Source organism: Festucalex cinctus, chromosome 8 (assembly GCF_051991245.1).
Source record: "Festucalex cinctus isolate MCC-2025b chromosome 8, RoL_Fcin_1.0, whole genome shotgun sequence".
NCBI lineage: Eukaryota > Metazoa > Chordata > Actinopteri > Syngnathiformes > Syngnathidae > Festucalex > Festucalex cinctus.
Window position 1 is genome coordinate 1,154,822 of NC_135418.1, and position 9,782 is coordinate 1,164,603.

The following is a 9,782-nucleotide window of genomic DNA, read 5'->3' on the forward strand; positions in this document are numbered from 1 at the left end:
TTATTGAAAGCTTTGTATTTCGTCGCACGCTGTTGTCATGGCATGCACTGTTTTTAAAGGAAAAAAAATATCCTTAAAGAAGCATTCCCATTTGTACGAAGCAGCTAGAGCTACGAAAATTTGTAGACATATGTAACAGCCCAAGATGTACAAAAAAGTCTCTTGGTGCCCTGTGCTAAACCCAACAGGAAGTCCCCCAGGGGCCGGGCAGCACATTTTGAGCTAAAAAACTCCTCTTTAACAAAGCATACCCGGCTGTACGTTTCACATAGAGTTACCAACATTTGTAGAGGTATATAACAGCCCTCGAGGTACAAAAAACTCTTTTTGAACCATATGCTAAACCTAACAGGACGTCCGCCATTTTGATTTACTTTGGAATGTGTTGCCATTTTTTTTGGCCATTTCATAGGGGTCATATTTTAACAAACTCCTCCTACAGAGTTTATCCGATCATCTTCAAACTTGGTGTGATTCATCTTAAGATGTTGAAAATGAAAAGTTATTGAAAGTTTTTTATTTCGTCACACGCTGTTGTCGTGGCATGCACTTTTTGCAAAGGAAGAAATTCCTTCTTAATGAAGCATTCCCAGTTGTACGAAGCAGCTAGAGCGACGAAAAATTGTAGACATATGTAACAGCCCAGGATGTACAAAAAAGTCTCTTGGTGCCATGTGCTAAACCCAACAGGAAGTCCCCGAGGGGCCGGGCATCACATTTTGAGCTAAAAAACTCCTCTTTAACGAAGCATTCCCGGTTGTACGTTTCACCTAGCGCTATGATAATTTGCAGGCATACAAAAGAGCCCATGATGTACAAAAAAGTCTCTTGGAACCATGTGCTAAACCAAACAGGAAGTCTGCCATTTTGATTTATGATGGGATTTGTTGCCATTTTTTGTGGCCTTTTTCAGGGGTCATATTTTAACGAACCCCTCCTACAAAATTTATCCGACTGTCTTCAAACTTGGTGTGTTTCATCTTAAGATGTTTAAGATGCAAAGTAATCGAAAGTTTTTTATTTTGTAACACGCTGTTGCCATAGCAATGCATTGTTTGTCGAGTGCTGCTTTTTTTTTTTATATACACATGAAAACTCATGAAACTTTGCAAACACATCAGACTTGTCATGAACATGAATTTTCAGAGATTTATTGTGCAATTTGCAATAAATAGCGCCATCTAGACATTTTTATGAAGCATTTCCGATTGTATGATTATGCTAGACCTACAAAAAAGTATTATGTAGCCATTTGCCAAACCAAAGAGGAAGTCCGCTATTTTGATTTTATTTTGGGAATTATACATCATTTTTGGCCTTTTTCATTAAACTTTGCACAGACAAGGCATGGAAAAAACTAACATTTTAAATGGTCCTTGTTCCATGTAACAGTTGTCAAGTGCTGCTTTTTTTTTTTTTTATACACATGAAAACTCATGAAACTTTGCAAACACATCAGACTTGTCATGAACATGAATTTTCAGAGATTTATTGTGCAATTTGCAATAAATAGCGCCCTCTAGACATTTTTATAAAGCATGTCCGATTGTATGATTATGCTAGACCTACAAAAAAGTATTATGTAGCCATTTGCCAAACCAAAGAGGAAGTCCGCTATTTTGATTTTATTTTGGGAATTATACATCATTTTTGGCCTTTTTCATTAAACTTTGCACAGACAAGGCATGGAAAAAACTAACATTTTAAATGGTCCTTGTTCCATGTAACAGTACCCCAACGTGCCAGTACCCTGACGTGCAAGTAACCCAACGTTGTGCTCAATAGCGCCCTCTATGCATTTTTATGGAGCATTTCCAATTGTATGATTCAAGCGATACACAACTAAAGATGACTTGACCTAGATTTGTGAAAACTGGGAGGCATACCTATTAGCTTAAGACCTACAAAAAGTATTCTGTAGCCGTATGCTAAACCTAAAAGGAAGTCCGCCATTTTGAATTTATTTTGGGAATTGCGCACCATATTTTGCGTTTTGATTAAACTTTGCACACACAAGGCTTGTCAAAAACATTTTAGATGGTCCTTGTCCTATTTGACAGTACCCCAACGTGCCAGGACCCCGACGTGCAAGTACCCCAACGTGGCCCGGGTTGCGAGGGCCCTTTATAGCTGCTCGCAGCTCTAGTTAGGGCCCGAGCAGCGACCGCTGCGAGGTCCCTATTGTTTTTCAAGGAATTCTTATTATTATTATTCTTTTTATTAGGGCCCGAGCAGCGACCGCTGCGAGGTCCCTATTGTTTTTCAAGGAATTCTTATTATTCTTCTTCTTTTTATTTGTTATTATTCTTTTCCGCAAACAATCACATTTTTGAGACACTAAACGTGAACGAAAACTCACCAAACTTTACACACACGTCAGGCCTGGCGAAAAATTTGATATTTTAAAGTCGCCATAGGTGATAACAGAAAAATGGCTCCATAGCGCCACCTACATAGGTTAAACAGATCCCTGGCCCGCTACGATTGTCCGACGGCTATGAAAATTGTGTGGCACCTGTAGCACATCCAGATGAACAAAAACCTCTTTGATGTGTGTACCCTAAAATAGACAGGAAGTGAGATATGAGTATTTAAATGTCCAATTTTGGCCAATTTTTGCACATTTACAGGGGTCATACTTTTGCCTGCTTCTCCTACACGGGTAATCCAATTGACTTCAAACTTGGGATGTACCATCTCAAGACGTGGGACAACACCATGGTAAAAAATCTAAAGTTTTCGACATACTATATGACGGCGGTGGGGCATCAAATTTAGAGTTTCAAAACTCTTACTAAACGTAGTATTGCCGGTTGTATGTTTAACCTAGAGCTACGAAAATTGGTACACATATGTAACAGACTATGACCTACAAAAAAGTCTGTTGGTGCCATATGCTAAACCCAACAGGAAGTCCGCCAGAGGCGGGGCATCAAATTTTGAGTTTCAAAATTCTTACTTAATGAAGCATTCCCGGCTGTACGTTTCACCTAGAGTTACCAAAATTTAAAGACATATGTAACAGCCCTCAAGGTACAAAAAACTCTTTTTGAACCATATGCTAAACCTAACAGAAAGTCCACCATTTTGATTTACTTTGGAACGTGTTCCCATTTTTTTGGCCATTTCATAGGGGTCCTATTTTAACGAACTCCTCTTACAGAGTTTATCCGATCATCTTCAAACTTGGTGTGATTCATCTTAAGATGTTGAAGATGAAAAGTTATTGAAAGCTTTTTATTTCGCTGCACGCTGTTGTCGTGGCATGCACTTGTTTGCAAAGGAAAAAAATTCTTCTTAATGAAGAATTCTCAGTTGTACGAAGCAGCTAGAGCTACGAAAATTTGTAGACATATGTAACAGCCCACGATGTACAAAAAAGTCTCTTGCTGCTTTGTGCTAAACCCAACAGGAAGTCCCGCAAGGGCCGGGCATCACTTTTTGAGCTAAAAAACTCCTCTTTAACGAAGCATTCCCGGTTGTACCTTTCACCTAGCGCAATGATAATTTGGAGGCATACATAAGAGCCCACGATGTACAAAAAAGTCTTTTAGAACCATATGCTAAGCCAAACAGGAAGTCCGGCATTTTGATTTACTTTGCTATTTGTAGCCATTTTTTGGGGGCCTTTTATAGGCCTCATATTTTCTACAAAACTTATCAGATTGTCTTCATTCTTTGGCATGTTTCATCTGAAGTATTGCCGGTTATACGTTTAATCTAGAGCTACGAAAATTGGTACACATATGTAACAGACTATGATCTACAAAAAAGCCTGTTGGTGCCATATGCTAAACCTAACAGGAAGTCCGCCAGAGGCAGGGCATCAAATTTTGCATTTCAAAATTTTTACTTAATGAAGCATTTCCGGCTGTACGTTTCACCTAGAGTGACCAAAATTTGAAGACATATGTAACAGCCCTCGAGGTACAAAAAACTCTTTTTGAACCATATGCTAAACCTAACAGGAAGTCTGCCATTTTGATTTACTTTGGAACATGTTGCCATTTTTTTGGCCATTTCATAGGGGTCTTATTTTAACGAACTCCTCCTACAGAGTTTATCCGATCATCTTCAAACTTGGTGTGATTCATCTTAAGATGTTGACGATGAAAAGTTATTGAAAGCTTTTTATTTCGTCGCACGCTGTTGTCGTGGCATGCACTGTTGGCAAAGGAAAAAAAAATCCTTCTTAATGCAGCGTTCCCAGTTGGACGAAGCAGCTCGAGCTACAAAAATTTGTAGACATATGTACACATTTGTCCACATATATATATTTACATATGCATGTAAAAAAATTATGTCAGGCTAAACTAAATGGTTGATTAGGCCCCACACATTTTCACCTTACCATACCCGGCCCTCTTTGCAAAAGGTTTGAACACTCCTGGCCTAAACCTAGGTGTATACTCAAACTATGCACGCACATAAAGCCTGGAACAAAATGTGTAATTTAGAGGGTTCTTGTTTTGTTTTTTGTATTCCTTATATTTCATGTCATTATACTTGACACACTATTTTTACTACTCACTGAATCAGTTATAAGAACATTTAATTGATACAATCCAATCACATCCTAGAGAATTGAAAACACATTCAATCATGAGGTTGTTAAGACACATTTACTTCTGTAGCACTTAACCACAAACAAGTTGCGACATCCCCTGATCTAACCCTCCAACCGGGCAAGGAAAAACTTTCAGGGGTCATATTTTAACGAACCCCTCCTACAAAATTTATCCGACTGTCTTCAAACTTGGTGTGTTTCATCTTAAGATGTTTAAGATGCAAAGTAATCGAAAGTTTTTTATTTTGTAACACGCTGTTGCCATAGCAATGCATTGTTTGTCAAGTGCTGCTTTTTTTTTTTTTATACACATGAAAACTCATGGAACTTTGCAAACACATCAGACTTGTCATGAACATGAATTTTCAGAGATTTATTGTGCAATTTGCAATAAATAGCGCCCTCTAGACCTTTTTATGAAGCATTTCCGATTGTATGATTATGCTAGACCTACAAAAAAGTATTATGTAGCCATTTGCCAAACCAAAGAGGAAGTCCGATATTTTGATTTTATTTTGGGAATTATACATCATTTTTGGCCTTTTTCATTCAACTTTGCACAGAAAAGGCATGGAAAAAACTAACATTTTAAATGGTCCTTGTTCCATGTAACAGTTGTCAAGTGCTGCTTTTTTTTTTTTTTTATACACATGAAAACTCATGAAACTTTGCAAACACATCAGACTTGTCATGAACATGAATTTTCAGAGATTTATTGTGCAATTTGCAATAAATAGCGCCCTCTAGACATTTTTATGAAGCATTTCCGATTGTATGATTATGCTAGACCTACAAAAAAGTATTATGTAGCCATTTGCCAAACCAAAGAGGAAGTCCGCTATTTTGATTTTATTTTGGGAATTATACATAATTTTTGGCCTTCTTCATTAAACTTTGCACAGACAAGGCATGGAAAAAACTAACATTTAAAATGGTCCTTGTTCCATGTAACAGTACCCCAACGTGCCAGTACCCTGACGTGCAAGTAACCCAACGTTGTGCTCAATAGCGCCCTCTATGCATTTTTATGGAGCATTTCCAATTGTATGATTCAAGCGATACACAACTAAAGATGACTTGACCTAGATTTGTGAAAACGGGGAGGCATACCTATTAGCTTAAGACCTACAAAAAGTATTCTGTAGCCGTATGCTAAACCTAAAAGGAAGTCCGCCATTTTGAATTTATTTTGGGAATTGCGCACCATATTTTGCGTTTTGATTAAACTTTGCACACACAAGGCTTGTCAAAAACATTTTAGATGGTCCTTGTCCTATTTGACAGTACCCCAACGTGCCAGTACCCCGACGTGCAAGTACCCCAACGTGGCACGCCTTTGCTGTAGCGATGCATTGTTTGCAAAGATTTTTTTTTTTTATATGATTCAGCTAGATGTGTGAATATTGGGAGGCATACCTATCAGCCGAATACCTCGATAAAGCATTCCATAGCAATGTGAACAAACACAAAAAGCATGGCAAAACATTTACAATTTAGACGGTTTCTTATGAAACAGTACCCTAACGTGCCAGTACCCCGACGTGCAAATACCCCAACGTGGCACGGGTTGCGAGGGCCCTTTATAGCTGCTCGCAGCTCTAGTTATTATTATTATTATTATTATTATTATTATTATTCTTCTCCGCAAACGATCACATTTTTGAGACACTAAACGTGACCGAAAACTCACCAAACTTTACACGCACATCAGGCCTGGCGAAAAATTTGATATTTTAAAGTCGCCATACATGATAACAGAAAAATGGCTCCTTAGCGCCCCCTACATAGGTTAAACGGATCCCTGTCCCGCTACGATTGTCCGACGGCTATGAAAATTGTGTGGCACCTGTAGCACATCCCAATGAACAAAAACCTCTTTGAAGTGTGTACCCTAAAATAGACAGAAAGTGAGGTATGAGTATTTAAATGTCCAATTTTTGCCAATTTTTGCACATTTACAGAGGTCATACTTTTGCCCGCTTCTCCTACACGGTTAACCCGATTGACTTCAAACTTGGGATGGACCATCTCAACACCTGGGACAACACCATTGTGAAAAATGAAAAGTTTTTGATATAATATATGACGGCGGCGGCGCATCAAATTTAGAGTTTAAAAATTCTTACTTCACGAGGCATTGCCGGTTGTACGTTTAATCTAGAGCTACGAAAATTGGTACACATATGTAACAGACTATGACCTACAAAAAACTCTTTTTGAACCATATGCTAAACCTAACAGGAAGTCCACCATTTTGATTTATTTTGGAACGTGTTGCCATTTTTTTGGCCATTTCATTGGGGCCTTATTTTAACGAACTCCTCCTACAGTGTTTATCCGATCATCTTCAAACTTGGTGTGATTCATCTTCAGATGTTGAAGATGAAAAGTTATTGAAAGCTTTGTATTTCGTCGGACGCTGTTGTCATGGCATGCACTGTTTGCAAAGGAAAAAAAATATCCTTAAAGAAGCATTGCCAGTTGTACGAAGCAGCTAGAGCTACGAAAATTTGTAGACATATGTAACAGCCCAAGATGTACAAAAAAGTCACTTGGTGCCCTGTGCTAAACCCAACAGGAAGTCCCCCAGGGGCCGGGCATCACATTTTGAGCTAAAAAAACTCCTCTTTAACAAAGCATACCCGGCTGTACGTTTCACCTAGAGTTACCAAAATTTGTAGAGGTATATAACAGCCCTCGAGGTACAAAAAACTCTTTTTGAACCATATGCTAAACCTAACAGGACGTCCGCCATTTTGATTTACTTTGGAATGTGTTGCCATTTTTTTTGGCCATTTCATAGGGGTCATATTTTAACAAACTCCTCCTACAGAGTTTATCTGATCATCTTCAAACTTGGTGTGATTCATCTTAAGATGTTGAAAATGAAAAGTTATTGAAAGTTTTTTATTTCGTCACACGCTGTTATCGTGGCATGCACTTTTTGCAAAGGAAAAAAATCCTTCTTAATGAAGCATTCCCAGTTGTACGAAGCAGCTAGAGCGACGAAAAATTGTAGACATATGTAACAGCCCAGGATGTACAAAAATGTCTCTTGGTGCCATGTGCTAAACGCAACAGGAAGTCCCCCAGGGGCCGGGCATCACATTTTGAGCTAAAAAAAACTCCTCTTTAACGAAGCATTCTCGGTTGTACGTTTCACCTAGCGCTATGATAATTTGCAGGCATACATAAGAGCCCACGATGTACAAAAAAGTCTCTTGGAACCATGTGCTAAACCAAACAGGAAGTCCGCCATTTTGATTTATGATGGGATTTGTTGCCATTTTTTGTGGCCTTTTTCAGGGGTCATATTTTAACGAACCCCTCCTACAAAACTTATCCGACTGTCTTCAAACTTGGTATGTTTCATCTTAAGATGTTTAAGATGCAAAGTAATCGAAAGTTTTTTATTTTGTCACACGCTGTTGACATAGCAATGCATCGAATTGCACACCATATTTTGCGTTTTGATTAAACAGACAAAGCATTCCCGGTTGTACGTTTCACCTAAAGCTATGATAATTTGCTGTGTAATAAATGGCTCAATAGCGCCCTCTAGACATTTTTATGAAGTCTTTCCGATTATATGATTCAGCTAGATGTGTGAATATTGGCAGGCATGCCGAATATATTCAAAAAGTATTCTATATAGCCATGTGCCAATCCATTTTGATTTTATTTTGTTAATTGTGCATCGTTTTTGGCCTTTCCATGAAACTTTAAAAACACAAAGCATGGCAAAAACGTTTACAATTTAGATGGTTTCCTATTTGACAGTACCCCAACATGCCAGTACCCCGACGTGCAAATACCCCAACGTGGCCCGGGTTGCGAGGGCCCTTTATAGCTGCTCGCAGCTCTAGTTATTCTTCTTCTTTTTATTTGTTATTATTCTTTTCCGCAAACAATCACATTTTTGAGACACTAAACGTGAACGAAAACTCACCAAACTTTACACACACGTCAGGCCTGGCGAAAAATTTGATATTTTAAAGTCGCCATAGGTGATAACAGAAAAATGGCTCCATAGCGCCACCTACATAGGTTAAACAGATCCCTGGCCCGCTACGATTGTCCGACGGCTATGAAAATTGTGTGGCACCTGTAGCACATCCAGATGAACAAAAACCTCTTTGATGTGTGTACCCTAAAATAGACAGGAAGTGAGATATGAGTATTTAAATGTCCAATTTTGGCCAATTTTTGCACATTTACAGGGGTCATACTTTTGCCTGCTTCTCCTACACGGTTAATCCAATTGACCTCAAACTTGGGATGTACCATCTCAAGACCTGGGACAACACCATGGTAAAAAAATCTAAAGTTTTCGACATACTATATGACGGCGGTGGGGCATCAAATTTAGAGTTTCAAAACTCTTACTAAACGTAGTATTGGCGGTTGTACGTTTAACCTAGAGCTACGAATATTGGTACACATATGTAACAGACTATGACCTACAAAAAAGTCTGTTGGTGCCATATGCTAAACCCAACAGGAAGTCCGCCAGAGGCGGGGCATCAAATTTTGAGTTTCAAAATTCTTACTTAATGAAGCATTCCCGGCTGTACGTTTCACCTAGAGTTACCAAAATTTAAAGACATATGTAACAGCCCTCAAGGTACAAAAAAACTCTTTTTGAACCATATGCTAAACCTAACAGAAAGTCCACCATTTTGATTTACTTTGGAACGTGTTCCCATTTTTTTGGCCATTTCATAGGGGTCCTATTTTAACGAACTCCTCTTATAGAGTTTATCCGATCATCTTCAAACTTGGTGTGATTCATCTTAAGATGTTGAAGATGAAAAGTTATTGAAAGCTTTTTATTTCGCTGCACGCTGTTGTCGTGGCATGCACTTGTTTGCAAAGGAAAAAAATTCTTCTTAATGAAGAATTCTCAGTTGTACGAAGCAGCTAGAGCTACGAAAATTTGTAGACATATGTAACAGCCCACGATGTACAAAAAAGTCTCTTGCTGCTTTGTGCTAAACCCAACAGGAAGTCCCGCAAGGGCCGGGCATCACTTTTTGAGCTAAAAAACTCCTCTTTAACGAAGCATTCCCGGTTGTACCTTTCACCTAGCGCTATGATAATTTGGAGGCATACATAAGAGCCCACGATGTACAAAAAAGTCTTTTAGAACCATATGCTAAGCCAAACAGGAAGTCCGGCATTTTGATTTACTTTGCTATTTGTAGCCATTTTTTGG